General features: G+C 45.2%; 1 long non-coding RNA gene across 2 annotated transcripts in view; it reads right to left on the reverse strand.

Annotated features, from left to right (window-relative positions):
- Positions 1-23113, reverse strand: part of LOC101935965 (uncharacterized) — a 97018-nt gene that overhangs the window by 65782 nt on the left and 8123 nt on the right. Inside the window, exon 1 of one of the 2 annotated variants that reach the window (XR_010591926.1) lies at positions 4962-5343. The exons of the other annotated variant lie outside the window; for it this stretch is intronic. This is a non-coding gene — a long non-coding RNA (uncharacterized LOC101935965). Of the gene's footprint in view, positions 1-4961; positions 5344-23113 lie in introns of those variants that run through there. 2 annotated transcript variants of the gene reach the window in all.

Genomic DNA, 23113 nt, shown 5'->3' on the forward strand with positions numbered 1-23113 from the left:
GAGCCTTCGAAGTGTGAGCTTTCCTTGGGAATACTGTTATAAAAGGAGGTGGAAGGCTGTGTGTAGAGGGACCGGCGTGCTCTAAGAGGAGGTGTAGGTGGGGACTGGCTTCATCTACTCTCGGGAGGTAGGGTTAGGTGTATTACTGGCGTGGCAAGGTGGGTAGTATTTTAACCTGAGATGGACCCAAGCCACAGAATTCAGATATGGACCCGTAATCCGCACACCCCAAAGCCTGGGATTTCAGAGCTTGTCTATATGCAGTTATGATGGTTTAAACTGAAGATGTTATTTTAATCTGAATTCGTTAAACCCGTGCTAACAGCTTTGTGGACACTCTTATTCCAGTTTAAACCACTCTTAGCTTAAGTCAATTAGAAACACATTTAATCTAACCTGACATAAGCTGCGCTTAAAATGAAATAAGAGTGTCCGTGCAGAGCTTTGCAGCCCTTAACTGGTTTCATTGAACCAGTGCCAGTTTGTGTGTAGATATGGTCTTGGGCTCCAGCCTACTGTGAAGATAAGGGCTAAGTCTGATCTTGGCTATGAAGCTACATCCCCATTAACTTCAGCAGAATCACGCCCGGTTTACACCAGGGGAAAATCTTAAGCCGCCATATTGCCTCACTCTAGACATAGTGGGCGACATCCTGCCCCGTTGCAGTCGGGTTTTGTTGAAAATGGCATTGCAGTTAGATCAGAGGGAAGTTGTGCCTGGCTTGCTATGACTCAGGCCATATCCATACTACAGGGACTACAGCAAGGGCACGGTAGCTATACCAGCATGACCCTGTAGTGCAGACGCATCCTGCCAAGACAGAAAGAGTTTTTCCATCGCTGTAGAAACTTCACCTCCCCAATGGTTGCTAGCTCGATAGACGCATTCGTCTGTCAATCTAGCCACCTCTGCACTGGTGGTTAGGTCAGCGTATGCTCCGGGATGTAGACTCTTCACACACCCGAGGGCCACAGCGGTGTTGACCTACATTTGAAGTGCAGACCAGGCCTCAGTGGGGGACCCAGGGCAAGTCATTTTATCCCTACTGCCTGCCTCACTTTCCCTTTTCGTAAAGCTGAGAGAACAACAAAACTCCTATTAAAAACCATGCAGTTCGGGCCAAATGCTGGAAAATGGAGCCAAGCGTGAGCCAAAAGAGAATGCCCCAAAGGATACAGGGAGCTTTTCTTCCCAAGACCAACCCATATAGCCCGTTTAACAGTTCAGGGTGGGATTTTTACAGTGTCTAAGGCCCAGAACCACAGGAGCAATTGATTTTCAGCAGGACTTGTGCTCCCTTAGGTGCCTCTGAATATCCCACCCGAATAAGCTACCCTAAATGGTGATGCTCTGAAAGCCAAATGCACCCACTGCCTCAATCTACTACTCCCAGCCGTGCCTGAGAAACCAGACGAGTCTTGCAGGGAATGGTGAAAATTGGTTGATGTGGCAAGCTGCTCCCCACCAGCAGCTTTTGGCCCTGGTGAACGGGTTCTTTGTGCATGAAACACACGATTGTGCCAGCACAACATCCGTGTACCACTTGAGTCTTGCTTAAACCCTCAGAATAAGTGGGACTTGCACGGAGCATACTCCTGGTGATAAACCATTGGCCATGGCCCCTAACACATTTCAGTGCTGGCAATGCAGAGTGACCCAGACCTCATGGAAGTAGTACAGAATCACAAATAACATCTGATTGCCTCCCCTGACTCTCTGGATGCCACTTGCAGTATTGCCAAACCCAACCATTCAAAAATCATGAGTCAGGCTCCAAAAATCTTATGATTAGCTTAAAAAATCAAGAGATTTAAAACCATAATAATAGATGTGTGGTCCTTCTAGGTTAAACTCAGGTCTCATTTTCAAGCTTTTCTCCACAACCACAAGGGCTAAAAACTTACCTTTTAAAAACAACAAAAGCTGACATTCACATGACTCCAGGAGCTGGAGCCTTAAAGAAAACATCAATCAACATGAGATGTGTGATAAAATCACAGAAGTGGGCAACACTGGACTTTTGCTACCCAGTCATTGTTTGCTGGCCCTGATCCATCAGTCATGAGATCCTGGTTGGGGGTCAGAGGTGCCAGTTGGCCCTGGTAATCTATTAACCAGAGGCACATAGAGATATTGAAAATATTTGTGTTTAAAAAAATATATAGCACAAGTTAGATGCCTTACACTCAAAATTGCCGCCTTCTTCCAGGAACACTTTCTAGTGTCTTTAATTCCCTGAGGGTGGCACAGAAGGGAAGTTCTGGTGTGGGGAGTGAAGATAGAGGTCAAGATTTTGCATAGCCAGCCTGAGCCACTGTAAAGGGGCAGGCACTCAGTACTATCTGTGAATCAAGCCCCTTTAAGCTGATTCAGGTTGGGCACACAAAAATGGAGGCACCTGAATTCACTAGCTGCTTTTGCTGGCTTGTCCAGTCGTTCATTATTAGTAACGTTGTACTATTGGCACCAGGAAAAAGCTGAGTAAGGCCTGTCCATCTCAAGCCTTTCTTTCCCCGGCCTCGGGCAGAGTTGCAGAAAGGCACTGACAGCGTCAGACGGAAGCACAAGCCCCCTCTTGCCAAGAGGCTGTAAACCTCCTGGCTCCCAGTCTCATTTATCACCTCAGCGAAGGTCCTGTGGAATTCCACTCATTCTTCACAAGGACTTTCACCGCTCAGATCAAACAAGGGAGTGACATTCCCGGGCCAGCGTGTGTAGGCGGGGAGGTGGGGGGGGAGGCTTAATCAATCCAGCAGACTTTCCCACACTTTTTTATCAGGGTTTTGACACAATAGGTCAAGGACCTTCTAATGGTGTCAAAGGTGCTTTTCTGGCCTAATAGGCATTGGCATTGACAGTGGAGATTTTTAACCTCCCTACAGGTGGTCCCTCCACCACAGTGGTGATAGGGCCGCTCTATTGTGTCCTCTCTAACCCCTAAGTAGCTAACAGACATGCCATGCAGGAATACCCAAGTATTATTTGAAAGGGCATAGTATGCCCATCTGTTGGAATTCAGCTCTTAGAGCAAGTAGAACTGACTTTTTATCTGACCAGCCACCATGAGACACACCACGGCTCCTTCTGCATTTCACACATAGACATTGAGAGACTCTGGAACATTCTAGCGAAGAGCCGTGAGTTCATGTCGACAAGAGACACTTCCAGGAAGACGAGTGGTAATTAAAGAGGTCCAATTTCCCTGTGATTTACAGTCACTTTTATGTCCCTTGTAACACCATTAATGTAAATGATGTTCCTCCTGCTGTATGAACATGTACGTGAAAAATGGTCACATATACATTTCCCAGTTATGTTACAAAGCACCGGCTTAAGAATCACAGCACATTTATTTAACACGAACTATACCATGGTTTCAGAGACAGGCTGTGAGGTTTTGTTTTGCAACAACAAACAAGACATTTGAGAGAATAAGGCCTATATAAATTGCTATGGACCAGATACCATGGTGAGGGGTTGACAGATATAGAAGACATAGATTGGAAAGGATGGATGCTCTTAGGTGCATAACATAATCTCATTATGACCCACCCCAAAATAACTGATGGGCAAACCTTGTAAATGTCAGAGTTAGGTTCTGGATCAGATACATTTCTAAAAATTCAGAATCTTATCCAAAGATAAAGTGTTTGCAAACTCATTACAACCAGATTTCTCACCCACTTTCTTGGACTGGTCAGATTGGAGATCCATGAGAAATAGCTCTACTTATGGGTACTTGGCACTTCATTTTATACTCCCAGCTGGAATAAGGAAGCTCAGAGGTTGAGAGGGAACATGAAAAATAACTCCTGGCAGGGGGAAGGTAATCCAAAGTTTTTATGAACTTCCCAAAAGTCTGGTTTGAGTTTTGGGGGCAGTTCTACTGTGTTTCTTATTTTACCCACCTCTACCTAAAACTAAATGCCTATCAGGGACACAATCCCTGAGTGGGAGTCCTGCTCTTGCACTACGAATAAATAAATAATAATAATGGGTTCCTGGAACCTAAAGGAGGAAGTTTGCTCCACCAGCTAATAAAAGGCTGTTTTGCAACAAGACACAATTAGAAATCCTTTCCTTATTTCACTGCACCGGGTCGTGCAGGGTGCTAAACCCCATCAGTTTCCATGTACTAAAAGAGGAGCTCAGGGTACCTAGCAGCTCTCCGAAGCATTCAGCTCCTCAGAGGATTGGGCCTTAGGATCTGAACGCGTTCACTGGGGTAGAAACACTGTACAGAGTGTTCTGTATCTTTTGGCAGGTTTTCACTGTTTCTTTAGTTGGGGTTAAGGATACTTATCCTCCTCATTGGCTGGAATGTCAAAGAAAATTCATAAATCTTATGTAATTCTCAGGAAGTGGGTCTCTGCAAGAAGACTGGAAATGCAACTTGCAGGCACGTCATGTTTTGTTAACATCTCAGTCAGTAGCCTGTCTTAAAGTAGCTCTGTCAGGCCAAAAAAACTGACCCGATCTAACATAAAATTAATTTGGGCCTTTAGAACTTCAAGGAGAGCAGCAAATATGATTGATTTAATTTTTTGCAGGCCTACAATAACAACCCGCTTTCGCCTCACGATCGCAGGCACAAGCCTGCATGAAGCACTTTGCCCATCTGCTCCCGCTGAGTGGATTCAGTACAGGGCAGTGAAATATACAGGTCTGTTGCTCCTTGAAGGAGACAGCAGGAGGGGCCTTGAAAATTTCATTTCGTGGCTTGCTTGCAAGAAAGCTTCACACGCAGCAATGAGAACCAGTCCAGTTTCTAATGGTTAAAGGGGCGGATGGGGAGTCAGGACTCCTGGGTTCCATTCCCAGCTTTGCCACCCAATCATTGCATGACCTTGGACAAGTTACTAAACTTCTCTGTGCCATTGCTTCCACATCTGCAAAGGGGATAAAATACGCCTCTCTGGCTAACACCCTGAGAGCTAGGGGCTACGAGGGTCAAACTCACGCGCTGATCGTCGAAGTCCTGGGCGCACGGGACCTCGGTAACGAGCGAGTGCTGAGAGAACGTGGAGTTGGTCAACGCTATGCTCAGCTGAGGTGGCAACTCATGGTGTCGGACGCCATCAGGTGGTCGAGGGACATCTACATAGAACACATCACCAGACATCAGCAATACTAGGAGGGTTGAACTGAAGTGCCGATGAGAAGCACAGTCGGGAAAGTAACTCAAATACTTTCCTGATGGACTGTTTTTTCTAAATGGACAACCCATTCGAAATTCTCAATTACTGAGGGACAAGCTTCACTCGTTGATATATTTTGCTTTCCGTCACCATCGCTCTGTATAACTTTTTTCATGAGTAAAGTACCCCAATACTTGGATGCTAAATATCTAAACTGTATTCTTAAATTCACCTCAGTGCATAATCAGCAATAACCCACATTATGTGTATCTTATGACTTCAAAAACAAACCTTGTATTTGTGGCTAATCTAAGCACTATCCCCAGATATATAAACACTCTTTTCTCTACCTGTATATTATATAATTTTAACATTAACTTTAATACATTTTTAAATCTGTATCTCAAAGGGGACTTGTGAGGATCAATTAGGGAAAGTGTGTCTCTTGCCCTACATGTGCCCACAAAGGGGGAGCAAGGTTATTATAACTAAGCCTCCCCCTTACTCCCTTATGTTGGCTTCCTGCATTGCCAATCGCAGCATGGAGGTTGGACAGACTGGATTCCATGGGACCACTACACCAGCTGTTCCACACAGACACAGAGGTGAGCAGGGAAAGAGCAAGCAATGCCCAGAGCCTTGGTTAAATACTTCCTCCCCCAGTGCAGAGGTTAGCACACCTCAGGCAGCACAAAGTATTGATCTGTCCATACCAAATTACCTTCCTCTGCAAGCAAAGGAGCCAGGAATGGAGATGATCCTTATATATCCAGGTCTGTTCCTGGGGTGATGAAGCCACATGCTGCTCCTTACTTTTGGCCATGAGCAAAGTCACAATTTTGCCCTTCATTAAATGTTTTCAAAGTGTACTGGAATGCTCAGATAAAAGATGCTACATACGTTGTACAACTCAGTCTGTTTATGTGTACAGACAGCCTGCAACCTAAGTAACGAGTCAAAATTGTAGTCCACCTTGACAAGTGTCCCCATAAAGCTGTTATTTCAGGCAGTGAAATTTCCAAGTGTGGCACTGTGCTGTTTTGGCCATTGCCTTTAATAGCACTTTTAAAAAAAATGACTGCTGTTTTTAGAATAATCACCCCAAACAGCACAGTCTTGCTATTGTAAGAGGGAGTGTTCCGTTCTGGTCTTATGTTTTCAGAACAAGGTTGCCCAGCCCTGGTAATTAGCTCAGTCTGTCTCCACTGGGTTTCTCCAACTTCTCATGAAAATACTCGTAAGGTTTTGAATAGATTTTTTTTTTCCCCATAGCACTTTTCAGACTTGATGTTTCCCAAAGTGACTTACGAAGCAATGGACTTGGTCTGTCAGAAACAGCTCACACATGGCCCCGGAAACTATGGGGTCAAAGAATACTTGTCAAAACCATGGCGTTCTCCCAAGGAATGGAAACCCAGCAGAACATCTCATCAGCAAGCTGGTGCCTTGAAGACATCGTTCTTTTCCTGCACTGTGATCACCGTAACAGGGCTTCAGCTAAAGATGGGAGACTCTCATCAGGTTCAGGGGCCTGTGCAGATAAGCACACGTCAGCTCAGAAGCTTATCAGAACCTCTTGAGACAGAGCTAATGCAAATCTCACAAGATCAGGTTTCTTCTCACAAGATTTGCAGTGGGCAAGGAAATGAAAAATAACAGAAACAATCTTTCCAAATGGAGCCTGTTCTCTCCTCTTCCAAGGCACAAGCATGCCAGCCCAAATCCTCAAAGAGATTTCAGCGCCAAGCAATCAGTTGGAGTTAGGTGCCTAAATACTCTTGATTCTCCGAAGAGCTACTGACTAAAGCCCTGATTCAGCAACGTAGTTAAGCGTGTGATAAATTTTAAGCCTGTGAGTATTCCCATTGAGGTCAGTGGGCCGGTGCTGTAACAAGGGCGAGGCGAGTGAGGCACTTGCCTCAGGCGCGCAAAGCGGAGGGGCGCAGCTCTACCGCTCAAGCGGGACGGAGGGAAAAAAAAAAAAAAGCACGATTGGCGGCGCTTCGGCGGCGGGTCCCTCAGTCCCTCTCGGAGGGAAGGACCTGCCGCCGAATTGCCGCCACCACTTCATTCATTCTTCGACAGCAATTCGGTGGCGGGCCCTTCCCTCCGAGAGGGACTGAGGGACCCGCCACCAAATTGACATCGAAGAGCCTGGAGCCGGCCCTTGCCTCGGGCGCAAAAATTCCTTGTTATGGCTCTGAGTGGGACAATTCATGTACTTGAAGTGAAGCACCTGTTTAAGTGCCTCGCCAAATCAGAGTCTAAAACAAAGCACTGTCCAACCAAACCAGCTATTCAATGATACAGCATTCAGAGCACCATCAAAAGTAACAGTCTTAAGCCCAAGGTGCAAGGCCAATCTGCATTTAGGCCACAAAAGCTCCGGCAGCACGTAATACACACATTTCAAACTAGCTAACCGTATACCTGGCTCAACTTACACAACAGAATGTAAAGGAATCTTTAGAGCACTGGAAACTCCTCTCTTCTGGTCTGAGGTACGATTATTTTGCTGTTCTCTTGTAATATTGTTAACAATTATAATAATGTATACAGCACCTTTCATCTTGGAGGATCCCCACGCACTTTAACTAAGGCTACATTTCTCAAAAGTGGCTAGTGATTTGGGGCGCCCAATTTTTTGGGTGCCCAACTTGAGACACCTTAAAGGGACCTTATTTCCTGATGGTGGCCGCTCTGAAAAAAACAGACCATGTGTCTGAGGCTTCCTTCATTTGGGCATCCAAGTCATTTTTGAAAATCTTGGCCAGTTTATCTGCCCAGAAATCTCTTTATCCACATGGGAAATGCAGCCATCTCTGGACTGGAATGCTGCGCCTGTAACAATGCACAGTGTGGAAGCAGAGAAAGAACTGACAGGAAGGGGATGCAGTGCATGACAGTTCTTTCTCTGCTTCCACAACAGCAACGTGACACGCGGTTTAGGAGAGGACGTGGAAAAGAATACCATGTCCAACTGAAACTGCAGGGGGAACTCCAGCAGCACGGATGCAATTACCAAAACTAGGCTAAACAGGACCCTGGGATTAAAACAAGCCCTGTTCTTTCGAAAAGTGCCATGGGCTCTTTAAAAGACAGGAAGGAGGATCCAGTGGTTAGAGTTAGCTAGTGGCTAGCCTGGGAGTTGGGACATACAGGTTCAATTGTCTGTTCTGTCACGGATTTACCATGTAACCCTGAGCAAGTCAATTAGGCCCAGATCCTCAAAAGTATTGAGGCACCTAACTCCTACTGAAAGGCCTTAGTCTCCCTGTGGCTCAGTTCCCCACCTGTAAAATGGGGTAATAGCACTGCCCTGCCTCACAGGAGTGTTATGAGGGTAATGCATGAATAATTGTGACTTGCTCAGATACCATGATCATGCGGGCCATGTAATTCTCCAAGATAGATACCAATTAGGACATGGTTTTATTATTATTTATTGGTCACTGAAAGATGACATCTGCAAAACGCCCGCTTCACATGTGGCAATGATTCAGTGCTGACTCAGAGATGGACGCCTACTGAACCAGCATTACTATTCCCTCCGGTACCACAGGTTTTGCTTGCAGTTCTTCCTACTTTGTTGTTTTCAGCGATACTGCCGTGGCTGTCAGAGCTCCCCAACTAAGACCAGGAACTAGAATCTGTTCCCCCCAAAAAAGTATTAAAGGGACAGTAGGAGGTGAATTTTCAAAGTGTGCCATCACCACTGGTTTAAATGGGGTTCCAGATATAAAACCATGCCTGAGGCTTTAGAAGGAGAAGTAAAAGGGCTGACAAACCCAGCATTTGCAGGGAGCTCCATCCTTTCCCCCATCGCCTTCTGCACACCCGTTGCAGGTTGGTTCCAGGGATAGGTATTACTATAGATTCTGCAATACCCCAAAGACTGGTCTTAACTGTGAATTCCCTAATTCCATAGTATTGTCCTGGTCTGACTGAGGGTATTGCTACACTCCAGTCAGAGGTGTGATTGCAGCTTGGTTAGCTATGTTAGCTTTGATCTTATTAGTGCAGCTAAAAATAGCAGTGAAGCTGAGGCAGTGTGGACCTCAGCACAGGCTAGGAATGTGAGAACGTACCCAGGGTTCCAGGCAGGCTTGTACTGCCTGTGCTGAAGCTCAGGTCATTGTGTCTTCCTAACGCTAGTGCGGGAATGCCTACCTAAACTGTAATCCCACCTAACAATCGCAGTGTACACACACCGTGAGAATTCACTTCCATGAGCTTCCGAGACAGCAACATTCTATTGGAACCCACTAGGAAAGGATTATCCGTGCAGGAGACAGAATTTTCCCAGAAGCGGGATCTCTCAGCCACAAGAAATAAGAATGACAGGGAAAGTTACCTTGAATAAATGGGTTTGGTATTTAGTTATGAAGATGAAGCCTTCTAAAATCAGGTGTTCTGATTTCTCTGAGTACGGTTTTTCCAACCAGAAAACCGTACTTAAGAGAGTACTTAAGATGGTTCACAGTCAAGCTTGAAGGACTTATCAAGTGGGGTCCTGCAGGATCTGTCCTGGGTCTGATTCTATTCAATATCTTCATAAATGATTTTGAATAATGTCACAGCAAATACACTTATAAAGTTTGTGGACGACACCACGCTGGGAGGGGTTGCAAGCACTTTGAAGGACAGGATTAGAATTCAAAACGACCTTGACGAATTGGAGAAAATGGTCTGCAATAAATAGGATGAAATTCAGGAAGGACAAATGCAAAGTTCTACACTACAGAAGGAATAATCAATTGCACAAATACAAAATGGGAAATGACTGCCTAGGAAGGAGTACTACAGAAAAGGATCTGGGGGGTCACAGTGGACCATAAACTAAGTATGAGTCAACAATGTAATACTGTTGCAGAAAAAAACCCAAACATCGTTCTAGGGTGTATTTGCAGTAGTGTTGTAAATAAGACATGAGAAGTAATTCTTCCACTCAGCCCTGACGAGGCCTCAGCTGAAATATTATGTCCAGTTCTGGACAAATTGGAGAAAATCCAGAGGAGAGCAACAAAAATGATTAAAGGTCTAGAAATAACCTATGAGGAAAGATTGAAAACACTGGGTTTGTTTAGTCTGGAGAAGAGAAGACAGAGGGGAGACATGATAATAGTCTTCAAGTGCATAAAATGTTGTTTTAAAGAGGAGGGTGATAAATTGTTCTCCTTAACCACTGAAGACAGGACAAGAAGTAATGGGCTTAAATTGCATCAAGGGAGATTTAGGTTAGGAAGTTATTCCTAATGTCTAACTGTAAGGGTAGTTAAGCACTGGAACAAATTAGCTAGGGAGGTTTTGGTGTCTCTGTCTAATTTGTTCTTAAAAACCTCCAGGGACAAACACCTGTCAGGGATGGGCTAGCTAATACTTAGCCCTGCCTCAGTGCAGGGGACTGGACTAGATGACCTCTCGAGGTCCCTTCCAGTCCTACATTTCTACGATTCACATACATACAGAGACACACATAAATACACCCCTCAGTCACATATACACCAGCAAAAAGAACAGGAGTACTTGTGGCACCTTAGAGTAACAAATTTACACCGGCAAAACCTCTATAAACTACTTACCTAGGTCTCCTACAGGCTGTGAAGGCAGATCATTAGATAGATTAGGGTGACCAGATGTCCCGATTTTATAGGGACAGTCCCAATTTTGGGGTATTTTTCTTATATAGGCTCCTATTACCTCCCACCCCCATCCCGATTTTTCACACTTGCTGTCTGGTCACCCTAAGATAGATAGCTGCCTGGTGATGATTGCTATGACTGTATAATAGGCTAAGTTCCCTCTAAGCTGTGCGGCCCCGCCACCGTGCAGCAGGCTATCAAGGGCCGCGCAGGCAGGGAGAGGCACCTCTCTCCTGGTCCTGGCCCCAGAGCTGCCGTGGCTGGGGAGACACGTCTCTCCCATGGCCCCAGGCTGCTGCTGCAAGAGAGGGCTGGGGGGGAAGTCCTTTCTCCCCACTGCAGCCCCAGGGCAGCCTATACCCCAAATCCCTCATCCCCAGCCCCATCCCAGAGCCCACACCCCCAGCCGGAGCCCTCACCGTCCCCTCCCCCGCACTCCAACTCTCTGCCCCAGCCCTGAGCCCCTCCCGCACCTTGAACCCCTCATCCCCAGCCCCACCCGAGAGCTCTCACCCCCAGCTGGAGCCCTCACTGCTCCCCCCCCACACTCCAACCCTCTGCCCCAGTCCTGAGCCCCCTCCCGCACCTTGAACCCCTCATCCCCAGCCCCACCCCAGAGCTCTCACGCCCAGCTGGAGCCCTCACCGTGCCCCCTCTGCACCCCAACCCTCTGCCCCAGCCCTGAGCCCCCCTCACACTCCAAACCCCTCGACCCCACCCCTGCCACCCCTCACCTCCATATTGGTGCACATAACAAAATTCATTCCTCACATGGCCAGAAAAAAAATAGGGGGAACATTGCTACATATACACTTGCACGTTGTTTCTTTTAGGGTATGTCTACACTGTCGCTAAGTGTGCGCTGCCCAGCACAACTAGACAGACACACGCTAGTTCTGCTCGATTTAACGCACAAAAAATTGCCGTGTAGCCAGAGTAGCACTGACAGCAACTCAGGCTACCTGCCTGTAGCTAGAGGTCCATTTGGGTTTGTAGTCAGGCAACCGCTACCCCTGACTACGCTACTATTTTTAGCATGCTAGTTCTTTTAGGGTATGTCTACACTACCCTTAGGGTGAGCAACTTTTGACTCTTAGGAAGACAAACTGTTATTGTTGTTCCTTTGGGGCCAGGCAAGGTTTTGTGTAGAGGCAACTTCAGAAGAGAGGGAGCGGCTGTATTGTTTGCTCTCTGATTGGAGTCGGTTCCTGAAACAGTATTTTTCCCAGGCAGTGGTTCTGTGCAGAGATTCCCGAGAGACAGGATATCCCTGCATGCTGTGTGACCACCTCTGTTCTAGGTCTGACGTACGCATGAAAATAAAACAAGTTACACTTGCATATGTATACTTTATATATACCCAGACTCTGTATCACTGATTTCTCCCCTAGTGGGATGCCGACTTTCAAAACCCCAGACATCTGCTACAGCTTGATAGAGGAGCAACGGTGGTGTCAGAGCAGGGCCCTGGTATCAGGAGAAGGCAGGAATATTATTTGAACATACATTTTAATGCTTTGATGTGTATGGCCAGGTACTATTGCAAAGAGAGGTTACACTCTGTCAAATCATTACTTACCTTGTAGGTTTTCATACCAATCAGTAGTTTCTCAGTTCAGTGGAGTTGAATCTTTATGAGCATCTGCTGAAGAGGTTCTATATTTTCTCTATTAGACTCCTACAAAGTTATTAGGATCCTGAAATAAAAGGGTGAGGAGAAAAGCAAAGGAGGGAGGGCTAAGGAACCAGAACTGGGTCCTTTCCAACCTCAATAAATGAATCTCTCCCCGTTGTGGAAAACTGTTCACAAATGAATCCCGGCAGACAAACTCAGCCCTATATTATTAGTAGTCATAACTTATTCCCATTTAGCACATCAATTAGCGCTGCTCCACACACCCCACTCTCAACTAGGTCCAACATTGGCTGAAAGGAGGTGGGGCGAAGGGGGTAGAATGAATTTCAGATTTTGGCACCCAGGCTCCAGCTGTTCTGGTTGAGCAGCTGGGAGTGGAATCTGACTCCGGAGGAAGGGATTTACAACATGATTTAGCAGTTTACCTCCAACGTTTGTCCTGAATTTTTACGGAGAGGTTCGAAGTCGAGCTGAGAAGTTTCTCAAGCCCTTGTCCAAGCACAGAGGTCCGTCACACAAACGCCAACCCTGCTCTTTACCTCCCCTGAGATGCTAGGAACTTCACCAGACCAGGAGAGGAATTTTTCAGTTCCCCCCACCACCACATTCCCTCCCTCATCCTTTTTTGGCCACTGCTGCATAATGCAGTTGGCTTGTCTTGGCAGCCAACTGACAAGGTATATATGTACATACTGACCAAAATGAATGGAGTTGCTGAACTAGGTGTCAGAGTGAGACCCCTTAAAATGATGAAATACGCTTACTATCGAGCAGAATCCAAGTCTACACAAGCCCAGCCAGAACTTCCACAGTGGAGCTCTTTTCTTCTTAAACATTTTTTGCTGTGGAACCACCCTCCATGTTCAGAGTTGATTCCTTCTGGGGAAAACACACTGCTGCCTTGAATTCAGGAGATCTCATACAACTTTCCCACTGCCTTGAATCTGCGAGTTTTCCACTATCTTTGGCCACATCTGTTCTGGATTCTTCCCAATTCTGGATCCAGCGTGGACCCAGAAGTGTAGCAGAAGCTTCTGGTCTAGGGACTAAAATATGAGACACACACACAACTTCAGGGTTGGCTCATAGCTGAAGTAGCAGTTCAGGCCCCTCACTCTCCATTCACCCCAAGCTGAATGGATGAAATAGGATTCTACAGTGACAGGTCATCATGAGACCGCTTCCATTTGCTGTTCTTTCTCGTAGGTTTCTAATCGCGCCGAATCAATAGGGCATAATGCACCGAGCACCAGTACTGGATGCAAGTATCTGCAATAATTTCCACATACAAGGCACTGCATTGTGGAATGGAGCTCAGCTTCCCAGGTGGGTTGGTACATCTGCAATGCACACAGCTTCTTCTCTACCCTGGGGCAACTGTACTGGTTTCAGTTCGATCAGAACTAGAGATCTCTTCCTATGAATTGCAACCATCCAGCAAAATCAATGCTTGGAAAATGCTTGTGGCGGCTGTGATGTTTGGATGCACAAAGGTCCTGATTCTCTTCACGTCTATGTTGATTTTGTCCAAGTATCACCGGATTGACTTCAATGGAGTTGCTTGTGATGCACAACCAGGAAATCAAGGCCATAGTTTCATGGATGCACCGAAAGTTTCAGTCACTCCAAGCAATGATGTTTGCACCTCCTTTTGCTTAGCGTAGCTTAATGAATGAAAGCAGCTTAATCCTCTGGAACTATGCTGGGACTGGGAGTGAAAAAAACTCCTTTGGAGTGATACATGGAGTGGATTTGATATGGAAGGTCATTAACAGAGTAAATAGAAAATACAAGGATGTAATAGTCTCTCTCCTGACCACAACCACACCCTAAACATTAGTTTATGATGCATACAGCCAGCTATCTCCTGCTGAAGTCGGTGAACAAACTACCCTCTTAGTAAAGGGAGAAGCAGGCCAGGTAGATATGGGCAAGCCAGCAAGCTTGGAGACAAGAAGACTCGCTTGGCTTTGGGAGTCAAACCACAAGCTGATCCGTTGATGCTGGCCCTCCGCATATGAAAAAGGAAACATATAAATAAAGATTGCTGTGGATGGCAGAAAACGATGTGAAGGGATCCCACTGGCTTGGTTTTCCTTTGGCGTGCTCTCAGTCCTGGAAGCAGAGCTAAGCTGAGGTCCAGTTCTCAGATGGAGCCAGCCTTCAGTCGCCTTGGCTTTACCCACCTCTAGACTGCAGGCCCCCCGCACGCTGGAATAAGGCAGAGGTAGCACATGTGAAGCCTAAAAAAACAATTGTAACAAAAGTGATGATGGTTTTAAAAAAAGAGACAAACCCACCTCTGTTTCAAAGGCTTGCGTTGTTTAGGTCAGTCTGACAAACTGTGAGACTAGCCTTCTGTGGCAGAATCTTGTAGCGAGCCCCTGGGTCAGTGGGCAGGGCACTGGATTGGAGATACAGGCTCTATTCCCAGCTCTGTCACTGACTTGCTGTGCCACCGTGGGCAAGTCACTTAGCCTCTCTCTCCCTCTGTTTCCCCTCCCACCCCTTAGGGTGCGTCTACATTTGAGCTGGTGTAATTCCCAGCTCGCGGAGACATACCCCCCGCTAGCTCTGCTCAACCTAGCGCCTAAAAATAGCATTGAATCCACAGCAGTATGGGCGACCACTTGGGGCGAGCTGCCCCAAGTACAGTCCTGCCTGACCCCCCCGGCTTACGTACTCGTGCAGCGACTGCGAGCTGCCATCCATGCAGTCATGCGCAACCTACTATTTTCAGACACTAATGCAAGCAGAGCTGGCACAGGTACAGCAAAAGGAGCTGGGAATCCCACCTTCCAGCTCAAACGTGGACATACCCTCAGTTTGTCTTCTTCATTTGGACTGTCAGCTCTTCAGTGCAGCGACTATATATCTGTAGAACACCCACCGCCATGAGTCCCTGATCTCAGCGGAGGCCTCGAGGTGTTACTATAGTACAAGCAACAACTTTGAGGAGAAGCAAACCGGTCAAGAAGAGGAGAGGTCTTTCCAGTTTAAGAACCCAGCAAATAGCCCAGTAAATCTACTGCATTTCTAATGTTTCTCTTGCATTTGCTGAGGCCTACGTGGCAATGAGAGAAGTTAACAAGTTGTGCTGGTCACAGGTTTGAAAGATGCTACTAAAATGCACTTTGATTCTTTCATTTCTATTCATGGAGGAAAGAGGGCCCCTGGTCGCACCTCCTTTTAAAGAAACTATTACATTTGCGAAGGCCTGAATGTTTTATTTTGTACCACTGAGATTCTGAAATCTTCTTTCAGACAAATCAAGAATCTCTGGAAACTCTTGTGCCAATGGGCCAGATCTTCAAGTGACCAGCACTCCCAACTGGGGACAGTTTCAAAAGAACATAGCATCCAAGATCTCTCCAACATACTCAGCTCTTTTGAAAACCTGGCCCGGATTGTGGGTAATGAGCTCTTGTAAATATTCTGTCCGTAAATCTCTTCCCTTTTATTTTTTGTAATTGTTAATTACCACATTTCTTCAGCCTGAGGCAAAGTCTGTACTGGTGCCATTGCCAGCAGCCAAAGGGCATGGGACTTGCCTTCTGAAAATGTTCTCTGTATGGTACACAAATATTTATAAAAGCCCAACAAGGTCCCATTAGGCCATTCAAATTAAACAATTGACTTTGGGGGGTCCTCTTAAACAAAACCTGAACTTCTTCCACCTGTACCATACACTCTCCGTGGTGATTAATTCCTAACAATAACCTACTGGCAAAAGTAACTCCCATACTGCAGAACCTAGCAAAAACAGGCCAGAATCCTTAAAGCAAAGAGTTTTTCATAATGATTAAAGATTGGTCTGAAGACAGTCCCCAGTTCTGAACGCTCTGGAGGATGGGATTTGGGATCCAAACCCAGATCCAAATTTCACGACTGATCCCAAGCGCTATAAACATGGGCAAAAAATCAACCCCCCACCCCCACCCCCCCAGATCCTGAAGTTTGAGCTCTAGATCTAGATCTGGATCTAAACTTGGTGGTGTGGGCCTGTCTCAAGTATAATGAATTAGTATTGATTTTATTATTATTATGAACGTGTTATTTTAGATAACACCTCTGAGATTCCTGGGGATGTACAGACAAGTAACAAAATCAGGCGTTAAATTCACTGCTGACATAAGCAGTTGAGTCTCCATTGTCTTCAGTGGATGGACTCAAATGACACTGATGAACGTGCCCAAGAGTTCCATGTACTCTAGGCAGGTGAAATTTACCCCTAGGCAGAGGGGGCAGTGTAGCATCTATGACATTAATTAAGCCTTTTGTTTGTTTCCTCCAGACCCTCAGGAAACCTAAGTGGTATGTAGACCTTCTGCTAGGGATGAATTTCACCCAGGAACAGCAGGCGAGGGTGAAACACCAAATCAATTTGGTACAATAAGAGTCAGCCCAAACTCTCATCGAGAACCTTTTTTAGGGTTGGAATAAAATAACGGGCTAATTTTTTATCATCATACTTATTCTCTTTCTTGGGCCCCTCCATTTCCCAGCCTGGCCCAAAGGGAATAGCATTGACATATCATAAGAACAGCTATTCCCACCCACGACAGAGGAAGCCACGACTGGAAATCCCATGAGAGCCTGTTCGGTGACACTTCCAGTCTAATTTCTAACCGAAGTCTGGCTGATCTTCCAAACTTTTAGTTGTTTCTCCAAACCAAGCCTACAACCCTTTGAGATTCACCATCACGACACAGAGAGGCAGATCCCCAGCAGATGCAAGACTTCAGTGGCGTTGCACCGATTTACAACAGCGAAGGATCTGCCCCAGACGCTTTAGTGAACTATTTTCCTTTTCGCACACACCTTTCCTTCCATTGGAGGAAAAAAAACAACTCACTATCTCGTACCTCCTAGTGCTCCTTATACACAGATCCGAGTTTTCGGATTGGTCACCCGCAGGCTAAACCTACTGGAAGAGCCGATCGGGTTCCTCAATCATATTTGCAAATGAGCTCTCATTTCCTGCTTACCAGGCTACCAGAAGCATATTTTGTCCCTTTAAATCATTGTCTTCGGCTGGTGATGCGAAACACTGAGCAGCCCTTGCTGCGGATGCTCAATGTCATCAAATTCAAGGAGTGGATAATTAATATTGAAAGGTGTGATTGCAGCCAAGCAGGCCAGCTAATCAACTACTGATTTCTCTATAATGTCCTAGATCATTTGGAAATCTAATCTGGAGGGGAGGGGGAAGGGGGGACTGCCGGGAATTAGCGTGGAAATGCAGTATCCCTTTTCAAATATAAACACTGCACAATTATGCCAGCAAGTTGGTCCCGCCTTATTCATTGGGCTAGTCTCAAGCTATGGAAGTTAGACAGGCATTTCCTCCAGAGCGGCCTTCTATTGAGTCAAATGAGACCTTCCAAGAGGTCTACATTAGCCATTGGATTTGAAGAAGTCTTCTTAGGTCATATTCACATCTGCTGTGACCACACTGTGACCGTTTGGGCATTCGTTATAAGTAATAAAGAGCTGGCACGTATGCCTCCAGCGCCTTAAAAAATGGGACCATGTAAAAGTACGTCGATGTAGCCACCACGGAGCTATCCGATGGCTGTAACTTTAAGTATAGACTATGCCGAATTAAGGTACTCTATTGATTTCCAGTGCTTGGGGATTCCGCTATACTCAAAGGAATATATTGTCTGATATGTGAACATTGCAAAAACATTATGGTAATTTACTTGGGAGATTACCTTATGTTCATGTGTCCCACAGTAAAACTGACACTTTAGAGTTTTAAATACATTCAAGCCTATTTGCCCTTGAGACTCAAAGATATTTCCCACTTCAGCTGTAGGACAATTCCCAACGATGTTATAAAAGGACTAGAATGATGCAGCTGTACTGGTGCTTTTCAGGTTTCCTGTTAATCCTTTAATTACCTCTAAGAACATGCATATTTCCTAGCTTTAGTTTTCTTCTATGGCTAACTATAGAACTTCATAGGGATGAAACCGACAGAAATGTTGTAGGATTCTGTAGAAATTGCTCTACAAAAGCAATTGATTTAAATGGAAGTGAAGGACATAGACCTTTTTGAAGATACAAGTAGGCGTGCCTATCTACATCTTTCAGCACCTAAATTCCTTTAAAAATTTGTCCCTAAGGGCCTAGCCAAAGTCACATGAGAGTTTAGAGCAGAGCTGGGACTGAACTCAGGGCTTTAGTAGCCCAGTCCAATGTCTTACCCACAAGTCCATGCACTTGTCTAGGTGACTAGTCAGTACACAGCAAGCTGGGGTGTAAGTTTCCAGTGCACTAGCATGGCCTGCACCTAGGGTTGCCAGTCCTGCAGGACTGGCCTGGAGTCTCCAGGAATTAAAGATTAATTATTAATTAAAGATTATGTCATGTGATAAAATCTCCAGGAATACCTCCAATCAAAACTGGCAACCCTACCTGCACCACCTGTCCATGAGGACCCTGTTACCGTGCACTGCAAGTTCCCTAATGTGTATTGATTTACTCTTGTTTCAAAGCAGAGTAAATCAAAGCACACCAGGAACTGGAGTATTGTGTCCAATCCTGGGCACCATATTTCAGAAAAGATGTGGACAAATTGGAGAAAGTCCAGAGAAGAGCAACAGAAGTGATTAAAGGTCTAGAAAACATGAGAGAAGATTGAAAAAGTTGGGTTTGTTTAGTCTGAAGAGAAGGACATAACAGTTGTTACAAGGAGGAGAGAGGTAAACTGTTCTTGTTAACCTCTGAGGCTAGGACCAGAAGCAATGGACTTAAATTGCAGCAAGGGCAGGTTAGGTTGGACATTAGAAAAAACTTCCTAACTGTCAGGATAGTTAAGCACTGCAATAAATTGACTAGGGAGGCTGTGGAATCTCCATCATTAGAGATTTTTAAAATCAGATTAGACAAACACTTGTCAGGGATGGTCTAGATAATACTTCGTCCTGCCATGACAGCAGGGGACTGGACTAGATGACCTCTTGAGGACCCTTCCCCATCCTACAATTCTATGGACTTTTAGAGACAGTTCGCAGTGTCCACATGGACAGTTAGTGCCTGGCAAGCTAGTGCACTACAGATTTACACACCAGCTTGCCACACACTAACTTTTCATCTAGATAAGACCCACATTTCCACGCTAAACCAGTTCTTGACACAGACAGGTCATTTTCAGCTCAGCAAACACCTGCATTCCCTTTTGTCAATCTCTTTGTCCATATGCTGTCCAGAAAGCATAGACGTGTTCAGCCTGTACATACCCTGGGAATCTCTCTCCTTTCTGTAGGCCTGTCTCCCTGACTCTCACCTAGCCTTTGTTGGGAAAGCCAACATTCCTCTAGTCCCACGGGGGCTGGGTGTTGTCCTACATTGCGCAAAGAGGAATTAAAAACTAGAATCTTATACCCAAAACAATGATGCTTTATTTGTCTTGGACCTGAGCAGGATTATTGCGTTTTCCTTTTAATTAACAAAAACAATTCCCCTGCAATAGTATTTTCATTTTCCAGCCTGTGCCGTTCCCTCCTCCCCCACCCCATCTGTTTTCCTCAGACAGCGCTCGAGATGGATAACTTCATTTCTCCTTGGGATGCAAATGCGCTTGAGAAATCGCATCATATCCTCCTGCTCCTTCTTGCATGTGGGAATCGTCTTCTGGGAGGTTGCAGCGTCTGTTTGTTTTGGATGCAAAGCCTGGTGCGTTGGGTTAGATGTTAGTCAAACTGACCTTTCCTGTTTTCTGAGTCAATGATCTAAGATCACTAAGTCAAGCACAAGATGTTGAAAATTAATCAACATGTGGGGTTGACAGTGAACTGTGTGGTTGGGGGACAAGAGGGGGACCAGACCGACTAGCTTTCTCAGTCAAAGCACGGTCCTGTGCTTTTAAAACCTGCTCTCGGGAATCCCACCAGAAAACCCACCTGATGTGGCACCCTGAGGCAGTGTCAGAATCGATGAGCCGCCTCCACCCCCGACTGGAATCCAGGGGAACTGAAGGTGCTCCCCACCAGTGCAAGAGCCAGCCCCAAACGCTGATCGCCTCACTCACACGGATAACCCATTTGATTTCAAAGATTTGGCCCTAAATGGGAATGAATAACTTATTCCCTGGAAGGCATCAAGCTGAGGGTGAAGATTTGCACTGTATTTCAGACACCAATTTGGATGTCGCTTTAGCTCTCCTGAAATGTTTAAGGAGTGGCACCAAGTTCCAACACATGATTTAAGGGTGTTTTCCAATAGGAGAGGATCTTTTCTAGCACATACCTGTATGTTTCATACACATCTAGCCACACCCTAGCTTTTGCTCTTGTAGTGCCACAAAGCCCCTGGTCTTTTTCTATCCTGGTATACACCCCCCAACATCCACACTGCAAATAAGAACCTGAGTCTACACTTTCAAAAGTGACTGATGATTTTTGGAGTGGAGACTGGGAGTGGTTGGGTCATTACAAAACCTAGACTTAATTTCCCCCATACTAATTTCTCCCTACTGTTACTCACACCTTCTTGTCAACTGTCTGTAATGGGCCACTCTTTTACCACTTCAAAAGTTATTTTCCCTCCCTTGGTATCCTGCTGTTAATTGATTTATCTCGTTAGACTGACCTCACACTTGGTCAAGCAACCCCCAGCCTTTCATGTATTCATACCTGCTCCTGTATTTTTCGCTCCATGCATCTGATGAAGTGGGTTCTAGCCCATGAAAGCTTATGCCCAAATAAATGGATTAGTCTCTAAGGTGCCCCAAGGACTCCTCGCTGGTTTTTTTGATGATTTTTGGATGCTCAAACAGACTCATTTGAAAGGGGCCTGGCTTTCAGAGAGCGCTGATCACCGGTCCGCTGGAAATGGGGGCTCTTTGGACCCGTCTCTGCTGCAGTGAGGAGCGAGTCTTTCCACCTGACTCTGCTAGCCCCACTCAAGCTACCATGGAAGAAATAGCAGTGGGGACACTGCTCAAGCTCCCAAGCCCTACCAGCCCCCCGAGTCTGAGCGTGGGTGATGAGGCAAAGTCCCCACCTGATCCACAACATCCACCTTGCTGGCTTTAGCCCAATAGCTTGGGTGAAGCTAGGCTGAGTCTGTCCATCTGGTCCAGGAGATGCATTCCCAGCTGCAGTGGAGGCATATCCTTTGTGGTGACTCAAGTCAGGCACCCAAACAATGGAAATAGCTCACCCCCCTTCTAGGCCCGGCTGGATGAGTGGAATCCCAAGTCCTTCAGCTGTTAAGGCTAAGTGCTAAGCTTGTGTAAGTGCCAATAAGTAACAAAGCAATAAATATGAATAAATTACTATTTTATAAAGAGCACATGCTAGCCAAAGTCACTCATGTCACCCAAAGGCCCTGCTATCAGGGTCAAGTTTAGCCAGATAAAATGTCTATACTGCCAAGCAATTGTTAGCAGGAAAGGGATGAAATAAGAAGTCATTCTTAAGTAATATCAGTGCATTACTGTCCTGGATAGAAAAGATCCAAATTCCTCCTTTGTTTCTAAACTCTGCTGTTTTATTAAAAAAAAAAAAAAGTAACAATACGTCCTTTCAGGCACTGCCAAGCTCCGGCTCAAGCCCCCTCAGATAAGAGCTGGCAGGAAAAGTGACTGCCATCAATATTTTGTTGAATGTAACTACACCTGAGAATGGGCTGTGTATGGGGATAATCGCAGACACTTTGGTGTATCGGGCTATGTTTAAAAGACATCTCTCATTGGATCCCCCTGAATTCCTAGCAAACTTCTTCCATCACCAGGGTTTGTAAAAGAGAGTTTAGCAATAAGGAACTAAGTCGACTGTCCTCCGTATGAAGGTACGTTTTCATCTCTTGATGCTTCTTATTGTCGATATTTCATTTACTCCATTCAAATATTATTCATCTGGAGTTTATTTTGGATGGGTGGGGAAAGTAGATTTTTTTTCTTCCTATTTTGCAAGTTTCAAATCTGCAATGCAAAGAAGTCTAGGGCAGCCTTATTCCTTCAGCTCTGTAAGATAGCTACGCAGTATCTGGCTTGCTCTGTGAAAGTTATAGTTTCTTATTATTGTTCGTATTAAGGTAGCATTTGTTTTCATCTTTTTTCTACAAAGTCACTTGCATGTTACAAAGAGAGACCTGGGATTGATTGTTATGAAGGATGAGTTTAGGTTGAGAGTGAATGAAGCTGTGAGCAAAGGTGTATATACTGTTCTGAGACAGATTAACAATATATTTAATATAAAAAAGCCAGGATGCCCAAGGAATATCATTGCATTTTCTGGTTTAAGGAGTAATCTATTGTCAATTATTAATTAGTTGTTATTATTATTATTAAATAATTGGGACATGTGTTATTCTCAGAGTGATCTCTCCCCACTTAGCAGGATGGTGAATTTTTTTAAACTGTCTATCAAAAATGTGGAACTTTTGCCAAGCTAAATGGTCAGCACATGTTTAAAATCTAGCAGGGAGAGAGAGAAAAGACCCTGAATGTTTTTGACCATATAAATTCTGTGCTGTATTACTGTATTCACTTTCATTTGATGTTTTTTAATATTATCTTTTTCGCTTTAAAATCCAGTGCTGTTATCTGTAATATAGCCGATTTAATATTTGGAAAATAAACATAGCCAATACAAAATAGATCCATTTCTGATATAGAACAAATAATATCCCCAGCAAGATTTCATTCTTTAATTGTTAAACTAGGAATTTATGTTATGGTTGC

Source organism: Chrysemys picta, chromosome 12 (assembly GCF_011386835.1).
Source record: "Chrysemys picta bellii isolate R12L10 chromosome 12, ASM1138683v2, whole genome shotgun sequence".
NCBI classification, from domain to species: domain Eukaryota; kingdom Metazoa; phylum Chordata; order Testudines; family Emydidae; genus Chrysemys; species Chrysemys picta.